At 46.0% G+C, this 14,308-nt stretch overlaps 1 protein-coding gene across 19 annotated transcripts in view; it reads right to left on the reverse strand.

Moving 5' to 3' along the window:
- The window catches only part of Dab1 (DAB adaptor protein 1), a 1,089,646-nt gene that overhangs the window by 31,885 nt on the left and 1,043,453 nt on the right, over positions 1-14,308 (reverse strand). The window lies entirely within an intron of this gene.

Here is a 14,308-nt window from a genome sequence, read left to right on the forward strand (position 1 = left end):
GTGTCTTACCAAGTGGCTGGCAGATGGCCAAAATTAACTATTCTCTTAACTTTTAATTCTATGGAATATATTACATATTATTATACAACATGTATAATATCTACTATACACCCATATTTTAATGACCTTGTTTTGGTCTATAAATATAAGCTAATTATTCTTTGGATAATTTCCAAGAAGCTCAATGTTAATAGAATCTGTGTCTACTGGCATTCAAATTGAGTCACTAGGCATGTGCAGAGCAATGACACTGCTTCCTAATTTTGAATAGGGCTCGGTGTTGGCAATGGAGGAATGGGGAGACTGTTATCCAGTCTTAAAATATTGGTCATGCTGGGCGTTGGTGGTGCACGCCTTTAACCCCAGCACTCGGGAGGCAGAGGCAGGTAGATCTCTGCGAGTTTGAGACAAGCTTGGTCTACAAGAGCTAGTTCCAGGACAGCCTCCAAAGCCACAGAGAAACCCTGTCTCGAAAAACCAATAAACAAACAAACAAACAAACAAAAAAACTGATCATTTGCCAAAATCACCTTAACTCTACCCACAGAAATTGTAACTGCTACTTCCCTCATTCCCTATATTCCACAGGACACAGAGTGGGGCAGGAGAATCAACATGTCCAGGACCACTGCCAGTCAGAAGAACCATCCAGAAATCCTGCCACCTGTCTCCACCAGGGTCTATCTCACCCTGACTCAACTGTGACAATGATGAGATGAAAAGTCACAATGCCTAATGAATACAGAAATACTACTTTCCCTGCCAGCAGCACTGATAATTATTAGTATTGTTATTTAGCCACAGGTGTGGGGGTGGGGTAGGGAGAGTGCAATTGCCTAGGAGACCATGTAATCTATGATGTGGCCTAGAAGGTTAAGGTTATGTCGCTACATCCCTTATAAATTCACACACTCCTGGGGATTTATGGCAGGGCCCCTACCAACTAGCTCTGGGTCATAACTTTTAATAAAAACATTTTTTAGTGTCCAAAATCTCATTACATCTGTCCAATATAAAAAAGCAAATGGCTTCAGAACATGATGGATGAATTAAATAAATTTGAAAAACAGCCTGTGGTGGAGTCTCATAAAAGCCTCACCATGTCCCACATAATGAAAATGTGGGAGGACCTCTAGCATCGGCATGTGGCTGTCACCTTCCTGGTGACAGAAGAGGTGGCCTCTGGGGAGTTGCAGAGGTGAAGGCAGGATGGGTGATTTCTGTACATTCAGAAGAAGCTTGGTCTAGAAATCTAGATAAATAGGTCTCCTAGGAGTTGGTCAGGCCAGCTCTTGCCACATGACTCTGGAAGTCAAGAAGGCACACTTTTCTTAATTTTTAGGTAGTGGTGTAGAGCCATTGTCTTACTGAGATGTATGGACAGCCTTGTTTGGTATTGGGCACAAAGCAGATGTTCAATAAATCAGGGCCATTATTTAGTATCATCTCCTATCTCTTGGCCCATTTTAATAACATATCTACATGGGCTTTACAATGTGAGGAAACTATTGTTACATGGTGTTTGGGACTAGAATGTATAACCTTTAGTCTGTTCTTCAGTTCTTTTCCTCCTCCTGGCCTTGTTCCTAGGCAGTTTCACCAGACCATCTAATGCCAGGTGATATCTGATACCTTTGGTCCTCTGTTCTCTGACTTTGGCTTGGTCTGCTCCAGGCTCCTTTCTCCAGTCTGGTGAGACCTTAGGTGACAGTACACTCTAGCCAATGGAGATATATTTCCATGCAATGTCCTCTTTCCCAGTTGAGACTGATTTCTAGGGTCTGGAATCCATCCCCTTGCTTCCCACGCACCCAGCACCTGCTTTACTCACACAAAACACTGAGTTACAGCTTGGCTTAGCAATTATCCTCAATTCTTGACTTTTCTTTTGACATGTTTTTCCTATTTACTTTATATTTTGCTCTTAAAAACTCAACAGTGACAAATATACCAGGACATCAGCATTCCAAAAGAGATTTTAAGGAACTGTATTCCCACATTGTTTCAGGACAGTTCTATTCTGACCCTTCATAAAGGCCCCAAAATAAAGTCCCCATGGGGAGCTTCCTTTCCCTCAGTAGGGGCATAATGGTTCCACAACTGAGGGACAGGACAAGGAGGATCAGATTAATGGTGCTCTTGCTGTAAAAATGACTGTGACTGAAATAGGATGTGGGGAACAAACACCAAAAAACGATGAAATCATATTTATGGCTGACAAGGCAGAAACTTGACATGGTTTATAATATAATCTTGGGCTGCATAACACAATCCTGTGGGAAGGTGTTTACAAAACGTTGAAACCTGAGCCCCAGCCTCTGATCTCCACATCTACTGGAGGGGATGGTGTGGGGGGCTGGTTTTGTCAAGTTTCCACAGGTCCTCAGTGACTCTGATGTACTGCTGACTTTTCAAATTGCTGTTCTGGGGAATGAATTCTCTTTAGGAATAATCAGTGAGCATCCTACTGGGAGAACCAAAGGCATCTTGATTGATTAGGTAATGGATTAATTAATGCCTTCAGTAAACATTGCCAGTGTATTTCCCACCTGCCAGGACCTAGGCAGGTGCTGGAGACAGTGATGACTGACTAATACATGGTCTGTGTTCTCAGCAGGGCCGAAATGTGTAGTCCTTGTCATCTGAGGTGGACAGGAGTATGCATATGGAAGGACACAAGGCTTTTAGATCTAAACTAGGACCTAGACCAAGGCTGTAAAAGAATCAATTCGATTATCCATTTAGAGGGCCCAGGAGGAATGGATTAACTTAAGTGATTTGTAACTGCACAGGTGGGTAGTATTAAGAACACCTAGTGATCACAGGCACCCGGATGTATGCTACTTTCCTGAGTGCATGATTTAACAAGCAAGGCACATGCTAATTAAGACTAATTCTCTCTGGGATACTAGCAGCTTATGCTTTGCACCACCTTTAGCAGAGAGAGAGGGCCACTTTCCACTACTTAGGAGACAGTCAAGGAAAGCTCTGCTTGGCAACTGAACAACAGGGTCGGGGCAGCTGAGGCAGGGAGATAAGCTGCTATGTCGACATGGGATCCCAGCCCAGAGCAGCACTGTTTTGCAGTACTTTCTACAATGATGGAAAGTCCTGAATCTCTCCTGTCCCATCAAATGCTGTGTAGTGCAGATATGCCTAACGGGAGTGCACTGGGACACTTCCCTTGGATGAGTTTCAAATTAAGGAGTCACACATGGCTACTGACAACCGCAGGACCTAGCACAACTAGACAGAAAATGCATGAAAGAGGAAGAGATCAGCCACGCTTCCAGTGATGGCCGCTTTCTGAACACTGTCTACAGCCTTCCTTGTGCAGTTTCTTCTGTTCTTTTGCGGGATCTCCCACACTTGGGCTGACTGGACATTTTCTTTGGGAGTGTTCAGTTCCTTGCTATGGAATCAGCAAATTCGTTTGCAACAATAGCAACCACCTTCTGGATCTAAGATTTCTCACTGTCTGGGCTAAGCTAGAGCCAGGTACTTGTGGGTCTTTAAAAGGAAAGTTTCAAGTGGAAATTTCATGAAGCCTCATCAACAATCAAATAAAATACAATTCCACTTAATGCCCAATCGTGCCAGGCCTTACCAGACATGGGGCTTGACACTCTTGCTGCGGTCTAATGGAGGGACTAGAGCTATCTCGAGACCTGGCTTTGGAGTGATTGAAAACCTGCCTCTAATTTCCCCCTACTGGGACTCATTTTGCAGCCAAAAGCCCTTTATCGTGGCTATATAGGGAAAACAATATATTTATTTATCGAGAGAGAGAGAGAGAGAGAGAGAGAGAGAGAGAGAGAGAGAGAGAGAGAGAGAGAGAGAGAGAGAGAGAGAGAGAGAGTCGCACTGACCAGGAGTCAGAAGCTTGGCTGGCTTCCAGGAGAAAAAAGGGAAGCCCGTTTTCCTTTCACTTCCTTTTATCTCTACCTTGACCACGCCCTGTTGGGCGGATAGCTTTGTGGAGTTCACTCCTACAGCCCTTCTTCCTCCAGCTACTGTTTTAGGATAATTCCAGGAATGTCTGGAAGCTTGATGAGATGTGCTTGAATGCTGCAATGAAGATGGCACCCTTCCTAAAAAAGCACATGGTGGGCTAATTCTACAGTCCCTCAGACAGTGGAGGGACTTCCTTGAGGCTGTACTTGTTGTTGTTACTCTTTTGTGATTTTGAGAGAGGGTCTCACCATGCTCTAGTCTGGAACCATGTAGAACAAGCCTTGTAGAAGTCCTTCTGCCTCTGCCTTCTGAAACCAGAGTGCTGGGTTTACAGGTGTGTACCACCATGCCTGGCTTGACTGGGCTGGCATTATGAGAAACAATGGAGGGGACAGAGCTCACTTAGGACACTGAGCAGACCTTATAGGACCAATGGAAAAGTGCAGGATAGCCCAAGCAAAAACTCTGACTCCACATTCTTTATCTTCCCCTTTCATGTGAAGAAAACCTGATATGCTGCACTCAAAGCACAAGGTAGCTTCAAAGAGAAGAATGGATGCTTTTAGGAGATGGGAGTGGAAAGAAATGCAGGAGAGTAGCTTCAGTACAAAATGTTGCCCCCTGTCTGGAATCTAAGTTTCCTCCACTGATGGAACAGGGCTGAGGATATCTGCAGTATGGGTGTGCAGGGCTGAGGGTGCCTGCAGGATGGCTGTGCAGGGCTGAGGGTGCCTGCAGGATGGGTGTGCAGGGCTGAGGGTGCCTGCAGGATGGGAGGAAATAGCACAGAGACTACTGTGCAAAGGCAGCCTGCAGGACACAATTGCGGTGTCAGTTCCCTTTCTAAGAGCTTGGAAGAGGAGGGAAGGATAGAATATAGGTGAAAGAAAAGGGAAAGTAGAGGAGGGCAGAGGAAGGAAGGAAGGGGAAATGGAGGAGAGGGAAGAAAGAAAGGGGAGGGAATGAGGGGGAAAGAAAGCAGGGGGAGAGGGAAGAGGAGAGGAAATGGAGGAATGAAGGAGGGAAGAAAAGGGGAGGGGAGGAGGGGGAAAGGAAGAGGAGGACGGGGGGGATGGAGTGAGGGAAGGAAAGGGGAGGAGAGAGAGGGAGGAAAGGATGTAGGGGAAGGAAGGGAGGACAGAAGGATAGAAGGAGGGATAGAAGGAGGGCATGAAGAAGCGAGGGAGAAAGAACAGGAGCCCTTTGCTTGGCAGGTGCTATGGTTTGAATGTTTTTTGGCTTCTAAGAGTTTATTGTGGTTAGAGTTAGACCCCTACAGTGGCCCTGGAAGGGGCAGGGGTGAGGGAATCCTCTAGGGGGAGCCCCTACCAGGAGGTCCTTAGGTCACTCAGGGTTGAGGTATTTCTCAAGAAGCTCTTTCGGTAGTTCTTGTGTGACCCTTTGAGCTGTCCCAGCCATTCTCTCTGCTCTGGCTCAAGAGAAGCACTTGCTCTGACACCCACCTCCTTGTGGCCCCTTGCCACCCAGCAGGAGCCTCCAAAAGCTACGAGCAAATACATCTTCCCTCTTTTTGAAACCAGTTGCCGCCAGTATTCTACTGTAGCAAAGCAAAGGTGACGAAGAGGAAGGGTGAGCAGGTGTCAGGCATGGGAAGCACTGTCCAGGTGATGCCTGCTATGTGACTGAGAGTCATGTTCTTCTCCACACCAGGTCCATCCACTAAGCATGTATGGTCCATTAAATGTCTAACACGGTCTTGTCCTTCTGTCGCAGGGAGAACAAGAGAAACCAGGCAATTCACACACATCCAGGGTTATTAACGAGACAATTCATGCACAGCCTTTAGTACGTGATGCCCAGTGAAAAGTCATGACCTGATTCAAGTACCTAGTACTGCTTCCCACCCTGTGCCATTAGACGCACAGGATCCAGCTCAGTGTCAGTAGGTGGAGCTGGATGTAGCGAAGACTGGGAGCCACAGCACATTAGGCACTGGACGGTGCTGACGTGTCAGGGGACGATGCAGCTATGTCACCAGTGACAGTAAGAGAGGGCTAGTGATGGGCCGAGGCGAAGCACTGAGAACCCTATAGCTGTACAATTGCTGAAGAGTTCTAGGGAGGCCTGCTCACGTACACTCCCTTATAGACTTCTTAGACCTATGTTTAATCTGTGACCTCACCTAAAAGCTAGGGCATCCGACATCAACAGGAGGACTTTGAGCTTCCTGTCCCCCTCCTATGGCTGGAGGAGCAGGCTGAGATGGCTCTGCTGTTTTTAACGGTTTCAGACAAAACAAGCAGACTCGTACAGGGGACAATGAGATCAGAAAACTAGAAACAAAAGGGGGACGGTTTCCAAAAGCTTGCAGTAATTTCTTCCCAACTCTTCCTTCCTTCTTCTTTTAAAAATCTATTATCCTGTGTCCACATTAGCCAAAACTCAAGGAGTTTTCAAAACCTCCTAACAAGATTTGGCATGGCTTCAGGCTCACCAAGGGAGTGAATTGGAGTCACAGGAATGTGAAATTGGCTCCTGTCAGCAGGCTGACAGGCTCTGAGCCCACTTTTCAGGCAGAGGGCAGAATACACAGCAGAGTCCATCACTTCCCTTGATGCTATGTCTTCTTGGGGAGACCACTGCTGAGGTCCAGATGGTCCCCAAATGGTAACAAGAAATATTGGATGAAGTTGAGACCAAACGGAGGGTAGAGGCAGAATGCGAGCAAATCGGAGGCAATCACAAACAGAGCGATGTCACAGCAAAGGAAAAAATAGCCAGCAGCCCTTGCCTGCTGATCTGACAGCCGCTCCTTGCAACATGGTTTCCCCCTCCTTCTCCGCAGGAAGGCAGCTTACAAACATGGGAATTCATTTCACTATTTCGTCTTCTTTCTTGGGTTTGCTTCTCACAGTATGGATCGGATGACCTGTAAGCTCTCCCGAGTGTCTACCATGAGCCAGGCACCCGGAGGCCCTTGAACTGCCCCTTTGAGCTAGAGCAAGCGAGGTTAGGAAAAAACTAACTGAAGTCACAATACAGGGAGTGTCACAACAGGGAACCATATTGAGCATTTTCACAGAGAATGTGCCGTTTCCAGTCACAATGCCATTCATAGAACAGAAGCCAACACCAGCCACTGGGAACCGCCAAAGAAAGCTTCCCGTTTATCTGCCAAATTCACTCATCCCTTGAATTCTTTGGGGGCAACACTAGGGAGATGCTCATCTCATGAGATCATGTTGAACGTGATCTTCCTGTCTTAGGGTTGCCATTGCTGTGATGAAACAACATAACCAAAAGCAAGTGGGGGAGGGAAGGGCTTATTTGGCATACATTTCCATGTCACTGTTCACTATCAAAGGAAGTCAAGACAGGAACTAAAAAGCAGCAGGAACTTGGTGGCAGGAGCTGATACTGAGGCCATGCTGGGGGGCGGGGATGCTTACTGGCTTGCTCCTTGTTCAGCCTGCTTTCTTATAGAACCCAGAACCACAAGCCCAAGGATAGCCACCCACAATGGGCTGGGTCTTCTGCCATCAATCACTGATTAAGAAAATGCCCTAGAGCTCCATCTTATGGAGGCATTTTCTTAGTTGCAGCTCATATAACTTTAGCTTGTGTCAAGTTGACATAAAACTATCTAGCACATTTCCTATAACTAAAAGCAAGTTGGAGAGGGAAGGACTTATTTGGCATACACTTCCTTATCACAGTTCACTATCAAAGGAAGTCAGGACAGAAACCACTAAAAACAGCAATTCCAGCTGATACTTACATGAATTTCCGTTATGTGCAGCAGACACTGTTCTAAGTGCTTTCTTATAGTAACTAATTATCACAGTTTATGTGGGCACTATTACTACCTTCATTTTCAGAGGGAGAAACCAAAGCATAAAAAGCCTGACAACTTGCCCCATGTCACACAGCTAGAATATGGAAGAGTACATACTTTTCCAAAGTGGGCTAGCTTTGGTATTTAATATGCAGACTAAAGTATCAGGCTATAGGGTAGATGGCAAAATGTAAAAGATAACCTATGTCATAAGACCAAGGTAAGTGGCAAAGCTCTGGTGGGAAGAGGCATGAGGACACTTTAGGAGCCTGCCCTAGTACACGACAAGTCTGGGCCTCTGTGGAAGGCATGGGCAGCTGATACAATTGTTAGCTACCCCAAGATGCTTAAGGAAGAGAGCCAGGACACCTGGGTGAAGAAGGTGCAGAGAACAACATGGAAACAGCCAAGGGGACAAGGCAAAGAGACTGGACAGTACAGGGAAAGGAGGGAGAAACCCTAAACCGTGGGTTGACAGCATGCAAGTTAGGAAGGAGGAATGTTGTGAGCGATAAGGCTGAAGATGCTGTTAGCTCCCATGGGAGAAAATGATGATAAACTGTCTGAACTTTAAGTAAAACTGGAGGCAGAAAGTGTCGTAAAATGTGAGCAAGAATGCCCTCATCACAGGAGACCTCCCAGAGACAGACTTCGTTACCCTCAATTGTCAGCATCTTGCTTTCAATCTTTTTATGCACACCACGGACAAAACAATAGTTGCCATGTTAATTAAGCTGCATAAACTCATGGAAGAATAGAGTCCATTGTGGGGGCTTTGCAAGTCTCACAGAAACACACATGCTTTATCATATCATCGGGGCTAGGGCAGGAAGAGTTAGTTTTAAAAGTCACATGGGACAGATCTTCCGTGCAGTCTTTGGAATCACAGGGGGAACCGTGAAGTCCTGATCACAGCCCCGACCCTGGCAAGGAGTCAGCGAATGCTGGCTTCTTGTTTCCTCTCGGAGCTACTACCGAAGATGAGCTTCGTGCTTCCTTCATTGGGGCTGTCACTGATATATATGTCCTCATGCCTCATGATCCTTCATTTAGCTCTTGTTCTTTTCTTCTTTGACTGGGGTTTGTTCATTACTCTTCTGTACCCACTAATAACGGCAGTTAGGGAGAAAGAAGGAAACACAACAGGATGATTTATCCAGAGCAACGGAATTACTGTATGGAGAGAGAGGGCGCGTCAGCACCGATGGATATTTATGGGGAAGCTGTACATTACAGCTTTGCTCGTTAAGATGCTGTAGTTAAGATTCTGTGAATGTTAATGATCTCTGTTAGAGGAATAATGATGGACTCAGAGCAGCAGCAGCAGCAGCAGCAATCGGATACCCCAAGCACCAGATCTCCCAGTCCCCTGACGGATGTCACAGAAGGAGCAGCCGTGCAAGGCACCTGTGTGTGGAAAAGCCCCACTGTCCTTCCTTCTGCACAGAAAGTGCCACCTACCAAAAGCAGCTGGAGCAAGATGGCCTGAGGTCTCTGGCTTTTGGGTCTCAAGCATTCCAGTTTCAGTGGCTACAGGGTTCGCACGGTTCAGTAGAAAAAAATGCACCAGTTTGGGGTAGGGCAGCTCCAGGCCCTAGTTTGTTCAAGGCAGACGTTGTTGGGCTGATATAATTGTTAATATTGGCCCCTCCCCTTTTGTTTGGAAGTAGACCAGTTTGGAGGCTAAACTAGGTCACCCTAGCTTTAGGGTCAAAGAGGTGGATGAGAGAGACAACTTAACTAAGTTTCTTCTGACTGTAATAGGGATTTAATGCTCTGGTTCCTCAGCACCCCACTGGGTGTGGAGGACACCCACTGTTCTAGTACTTTGGGACAATTTTGAAATAACAATGCATGGTGCCTAGAACGGTGGGGTGCTCTATTTGTTATTAACGCTTGTTCGTCATCCCTGCTGGGGTGGCTTCCAAGGACTCTGGTATTGGAGGAACTGCTCCCTAGTTGGGGATGCTGTTTTGGGTAAGTTCAGAAGTACAGCTTTGCTGGAGGAAATGCGTCACTGGTGGTGGGCTTTGAAATGGTATGGCCCCACCCTATTCCAGTTTGTTCTCTCTACACCTTGCTTATAGACGACGCAGCTTCCTGCTCAGCCTGGCACTCCTGTTGTTTGCCCGCCATGCTGCCTGCCTCACCGTGACAGACTCTTATGTCTCTGGCAGCATGAACCAAAGTAAATTCTTCTATAAGTCACTTTTGGTCATGAGTTTTATCACAGCAACAAAAAAGCAACTAATATGCTTGACAGGAAGGACTGATTGTGTCTCTTTCTCCTTCCACTAATGGACGGAAGTCCTACTTTTCAATGTGGCTTTCTCCCTCCCCCTCTCCCCCAGCCCACATGCACAGGCCATGGTAGCATGCAGTCCACGACGCAAGGGCAGTTTTTACCTTGATCTGGGACTTTGCAGCCTGTCCAGGTTGTAAACACAGTTGCTTCTACTGCTTAGGCCACTTTGCCTCAGCTCCTTTGTTCTGACATTTCAAGGGGATGCAACATGAATCTAGCTGCGGTGTTACAGTAGGCTCAACACAATCCTGGTTGTCAGTTAAAGCTGACTAGAGACATTACAGCCTGGAACTCTCTATGTCATCTCACCCCCTCTAGAAGACTGAAAGCACCCTAGCAACTGAGGCAGGTGTCACTCATGCTCATGCCTTAAAGCACTTAGGAGAGTCTACATGATGGTTCACAATAAAAATTATGACCACGTACTGTCATAAATACCTTTTGTGAATTATTTAAAACTCAAAAATCTCTCTGAGGCATCATCCACACTTAGCAGGTGGACACACTGACACAAGGGATGTCACAAGTTGGCACAGCTGGTAACTGAGGGATACCAATTTCAAGCCCAGATGGCGGGTCTGCAAAGCTCACACTCACCTGCATTCCTCTATCTCCTACCAGTTCTATCTGGTTCATGGCACAACACTGCTCTAATGCCATCTCTTTTACTTAGTCTCTACAGTGACACAAGGAAGTGGCCCTCCACGTTGTGTCATCTGGTCCCTAGAAAATCAAGCAACTTCCTGAGAGTCCTATAGCTGAGAAGTAGAAGGCCCTGGTTTACTCCCAACCTCGTGTTCTCTCTGTGGTCTCACAGTCTCCCAATTTATGCAAATTCAAGTTCAAGTTGGGACATTCTCTGAAGGACCTCTGCCTCCCAACTTCCATGCACAGAATTAACTAGCAGAATTCTCTGGACAATAGTAACCAGACTATATTGCCTCCATCTTTTAGGATCCCCTGTGCTTTAGGGCATATCCTTCAGAAGATGGACCCCTGGTGAGAGAGTCTCGAGGGTCCAACTCAGCTTTAGCCATACTCCCCCTCGGGTCTGCTTCTCTAGCAGTCTATCCAGTGTGTTTCATATCAATAAAGGCTCTTGGGTTTTACAAAAACTCTGAAGAACACTCCTCTGGGATCCAGTTGGAGGTATTTTAGGAGAGGAATAGTGATCATTGTTTTGATTCAGACATGATTTTCCAACACATTACCTAGCAAACATGATACCAGACAGCTATGCAGGCAATACTCATTCCTTTCTCCATTGCTATCTGTGGAAACCAAGATTCATGGGTGATTCTAAAGTGAATGGATTCAACTCGCCACTAACTCACCCAGTTTTTCTACCTTGGGAGAAAGAGCTAGATTTCACTGAATTGAATGACTTTATACACCTCAAACTGGAGTCCCAGAGTAAGAGGAGAAGGATTGCTGCTCAGTCTTTGGCTGGAACACAAAGACAGCTGGTGGTAAGACTGCTGCATGAATGATCTTAGATCTGGAGACACAAAGCTGGCTGTACAGGGGTGACAGAGCCCAAAGGGAATGAAGGAGATTGGGTACCTGGTCCCTTCTACCTCCTGACTCCATCTCCCAAAGGTCACTGTCTCGGGTGTAGCTTAGGCTCTGATGTGTTTCACCCACACATCTGCATGGTTTTCCTGATCTATGCACTACTCCAGCAGACTCATTTAGCTCTTTCCTTCACACAGGAAACCATCTTGTTCTTAGATGGAAACCACAGGGGTACTCACTTGTCCATGCTTTGACATCTCTGCCTAAGAATCAGTCCTATCCTTTCTCTACACTATATTGTGTGGAAACTGTGTGAGTGTGTGCGTGCATGTGTGCATGTGTGAGTGTGTGTGTGTGCCTCTGTGTGTGTGTGTGTGTGTGTGTGAGAGAGAGAGAGAGAGAGAGAGAGAGAGAGAGAGAGAGAGAGAGAGAGAACGAGAACAAGACTGAGATTGGAGACCCTATACTGCCCAGGCATCTCTGGAGTGACTGGGAGTGTGGCTGAGTCTCCTGTGTGGTTTTAGCCTCCACAGATAACTCCTCCCTCTTTTTGTGGGCAGCCTTTGGTCCTGGGCTATGCTAAGACCACCCCTTCCATTGCCCTGACTCTTTCTAACTATTACAATTCTGCATTATCCAATTGCCTCGTTGGCCTTTTCTGCTCTTCTAGTGACGTGTAACTAGCTCTCCACAATAAATTCCCTCTATTAAACCACCTGGCATGTTTCCCTGAATATCCTGATGGATGTACTGAGATAATTCTATTAGAGCATTAATGGTCTCCCAACCTGTTAAGCCACCTGCCGCAGGTCACCAGAGTGGTGCTGAGAAACACTAACAGTGACCAGCGAGCACCAGAGTCTTCTTGAGGCATCTCAATTCCTCATCTTAATCAGGACCCTTGCTTGGTGGGGCAAGCTTCCTCCAGTGTCCATGTCCCTTGCTTCTATGATAACATTCTGGCCTGGTATTTGAGGTGACACTTCAGTCTCTGGGAATATGCCAGACTTTTCGTCTTCATTTCAGTACTCTGAAGTACTTACTTCCCCTTTAGATCTGTTCCTCTTTCTCCAGTGACAAACTCCTATGATCTGCACAATCCTATGGCAACTGCAAGTCCTGGCTGAGGTCTTCACTCAGTGCCTTCAGGCAAAGCTTTCTGCCTTCTACCATACTCCTGTAGCTTCTTGTACATAGCTTCTCACAGCCTCAGCTATTTATATTAATCACTATTTTCTATGTCTAGTCCCTTGGAGCCATCAAGATTCTTCAGGTACCTACCTTTCCCATCTTTGTATTGCTAGGAAACAAAATATTTGCTTACTAGAAGAGTGAATGAATGAGGGTATAACAGAGTTCATCAATGACGTCTTTAGTTGGAGTTCTAGGCTCTGGGATTAGAAAAGCAAGAAAGGTTTACCAGTGGGATTTACAAGTTCAAGGCCAATGAAGACTTTTCTCCCACACTTACCAATTGTTTAGGAGGGACTTGTATTTAGGGCGAGGTTAAACCAGAAGCCTTATTAATGTTCCTTGTTGCTCTAACATCGTGGGGATTCAGGATTCTGTTTCAGGACAACTTTCCTGATTAAAAGGAAGTGTGTCCACGTAAGGGACATCAGAAAGGGCTACCTTCCCATAATCTTTGTAAATGCCTAGATCCAGACTCCCGTTTTTCCCTGTGGTTCCTCCTCTTGTGTGACAACCCTGTTAACTGCCTTGCAATAATTATAATTTCTGTACAATGTGGTGCTTAATGAGGAAGTGAAGCTGACAAATGTTCAGACTAGATTTAATCCAATTATGCAACATCTTGATCCAGATTTCCAACTAAAGGAAAACCAACTGCAGAATTGTGAATGAAAATTTATTTGCCATAAAATATGGGAATTGCAGGGGGAAGTGGCGAATGGTTGTCAAGAGAATTCTTGCAATTCTTCACTTTAATGGATTGACTCTTTCAACATTTGTAGCAGAGAAGCTGAATTAAAATTTGAGCAGGGAGAATCAGACAAATGCTGGCTGTTGGGGCACAGGGGCCTTGTATGGAAATACATGGTATGTGGAGGAGAGAGAGGTGGTGGTGGCAAAGTGGGAATTTTCCTGATCCCCAAAAGTGGGGCCACTTGCAGTAAGATTAGTTCTTTGGTTTCTACAGGTGTCTCTTCAATATCAGGAGACTTCAGCAGTGTGCTTGGTAGAGGGAAGGGGAGGGAGTAAAGGCAACGAGATCTGCCCATTTGAAGCTCAGTCTCAATGAGGAAGGGGGTATGTGAAGCCAGCCAGGAACACTGGGCACCAGGAGAAAGATGACTATGTATAAACACGCTAGAGACAAAGGACATCAGGAGACAGATCTGAGGCCTGGGTACTGATTCACACCAGGGTTAAAGGGAGAAGTCTGAGAATAGAGGGTGGGTGCTCAGTGGGTAGAGTGCTAGTCTAACATGTTGGAAGCCTTGCGTTTGATCACCAACACCACATAAACTGGGTGGCAGCACACAAAACCCTTATCCTTACGTTTCAAGAGCAGAAGCAGAGAGATATGGAGTAAGATCCTCCTTGGACTCAGGTAGCCCTTGAATCTTGAGCTATATGAAATCTCATCTAGAAAAAGAATAAAAACTGACAAAAACACAGTATGTCTCATTAAAAATGTGTGGATGTCTGAGTCACACAATCTAGAGTTCTGTTCCTGACTCTGCCATTTACCAGTTTTGTGAGTGTGAGTGACGGAC

This window comes from Mesocricetus auratus, unplaced genomic scaffold (assembly GCF_017639785.1).
Source record: "Mesocricetus auratus isolate SY011 unplaced genomic scaffold, BCM_Maur_2.0 Super-Scaffold_100014, whole genome shotgun sequence".
Taxonomy (NCBI): Eukaryota; Metazoa; Chordata; class Mammalia; order Rodentia; family Cricetidae; genus Mesocricetus; species Mesocricetus auratus.